This window comes from Microtus ochrogaster, unplaced genomic scaffold (genome assembly GCF_000317375.1).
Source record: "Microtus ochrogaster isolate Prairie Vole_2 unplaced genomic scaffold, MicOch1.0 UNK10, whole genome shotgun sequence".
NCBI lineage: Eukaryota > Metazoa > Chordata > Mammalia > Rodentia > Cricetidae > Microtus > Microtus ochrogaster.
This window is the reverse complement of record NW_004949108.1, coordinates 908,928-911,354: the sequence shown is the minus strand read 5'-3', so window position 1 is coordinate 911,354 and position 2,427 is coordinate 908,928.

Below are 2,427 nucleotides of genomic sequence, written 5' to 3'. Positions count from 1 at the left end.
TCCCCTAATTTCTACCCCATTGTCTATTTCTAGTCCTTCTTGCTTCTTGATGTTCACTGGAAATTGATGTCCCCAGGGCTCCGGTCCTTCCAAGACACCAGAACCTGGACAACTATTGCTGGCTGAGGATTCCCAACTGTGTAGCTTGTATTACCGTCCCTCCTGATACTGTCTGCACTTTGATTCTCTTTGCCCTTTAAAATATGCATATTTTGCTCTTTTTTCTTTACTGATATCTTAACGGGGTTATAGAAAGTAAAGAATATGGGCTCTGAATGGACAGAGATACACCCGAAACAATTTGTTGAGAAAAAAATGCTGTTTTTGTCATGAAACAAACTTCCACGCTTTGGTGTCCCCAACCAGTACACCTTGCTCCTGGAGCATGTAGCTACCCAGACATGCCATCAGCTAGTCGCTTCTGGCAAGGCCACGGAAGCTCCTGACAACACTGCGGGAGCCAGCTTCTCACTTAAGAGTCCTATATCCGGCTATGCTTACTGCTGTCATATGTTGCAGATCCTGGAAAGACAAGGGTGTGCCACCTTCCCAGCATTCCAGAGCAGCTCTGCTCTCTGCTCTTTGCTTTGCCCTGATCATCTGCCAATTGTGCCACCTCAGTCTTTCCACTCTGTGGTCCTGATCCACGTCAGTTGGACCAGCTCAGTGCACTGTGCTGCTCTTCCTCCTGCCTTAGGAAGTGCACGTGGCATCCGAGAGAGGTTGTCGGGCCTCACGTACAATAATGGGATGAGATGTTTTAGGGAGATAGTGGCCTGCGATATATGGGAAAGGCGTTATGGTCAATCCCTGCCCCATTGCCTGCTAAAATCATAGACTTAGGCTAGGTCTTCAGAAAACATCATTGCTGACAGAAGGAAAACCTTTCTGGCTTTGTGTAATATGTGAGTAGGCTCAAGTTCTAGGATACAGACACCCATTCCATCCGTCCATTCATTTGCCATATTTTAAAAAGATTTACTTATTTTTATTGTGTGTCTCTTGAGCATTTGCCTCTTTTTATATATGTGTGCCATAGCCGTACAGTGAGTCCCCATTGAAACTGGAAGAGGGAAGTCATAGACCTGAATAAAAGACCATTGTGAGCTGCCAAGTGGGTGACAGGATTGGAACCCAGGTCCTCCACAAGACCAGCAAGTGCTCTGAGCCATCTCTCCAGCCCAAGCAGATGCCTACAAGCCAGTCATTGTATCAGGACCACAAAATAAATGGATTAACTAAAATAGAGCACCATAGGCAGGAATAGTGGTCGGTGGGAGCTTATAATCCCAGAGCCGAGGAGGCTGCAACAGGTGGATTCTTGGGACTCGCTGGCCAGCTCACTGAGGCTATTTGGCAGACTCTAGGCTCATGGTAGAGCGCATCTACAAAACCAAGAAGGATCATACCCGGCAATTGCCATTGAGTTCAAACACTGACCTCCATGTGGGTGTGAACGCATGTGTACATACAAGTACATACAGGTGTCAGGCGTGCACACACACACACATACACACACACACAGTCCCAGGTCACCAGAAAATATCCATAACAGAAGATGTCAGGAAAAGCAAGAACCCAGAAGTTAATGGAATAGTGCCACTTGGTGCCGCTGTGACAAACAGGTGATAGAGTCACAGTTCTATGTGGAGAGGGACAGGAAGAGTCACAGGTGAGTGTGTGTGTGTGTGTGTGTGTGTGTGTGTGTGTGTGTAGGGGTGCTCAGTGAGGAAGGCCCAAAGTAAGTAGGGAAGAAGGGGAAATCTATCGAGCAGTAGGACAGTGTAGAAGATTCTAGAGTGTTCACCCCACTAAGGGAAGCTTAGGTGAAGAGTCCACACAGGTAGGAGCGAAGCACACTCCTCAACCTCTGTAAATCCATGGGCCTTGCTGCAGAGGAGGGGGTCTCCTCATGGAGAGGAGCGGCTGTGTGCCCTTCCACGGAACTCTCTGGTGGGGACGTGAGGGAGTGACAGTGTTGTGATAGGAGCTGCGGTGGGCTGCGTTCCTGCCCAGCTCCGCACAGCTAGCTTTACCTGAAATAATTACATGGAAACTGTATTCTTTTAAACACTGCTTGGCCCATTAGTTTTAACCTCTTACTGGCTAGCTCTTACATATTGATCTAACCCATTTCTAATATTCTGTGTAGCACCAGGAGCTGGCTTACAAGGGAAGATCTTAACCTGCATCTGTCTGGAGTGGGAGAATCATGGCGACGGCCTGACTCGGCTTTCTTTCTCCCAGCCTTCTGTTCTGTCTACTCTGCCTACCTAATTTTCTGTCTTATCAGGCCAAGCAGTTTTCTTTATTAACCAATGAAAGCAACAGATAAGATACAAGACCCATCTCCATCACAACAGGATGAGGTCAGTTGTAGGGCATGCGTGACAGTCTGAGGAACTGAGGCAGGCTTAGTAAAGATAT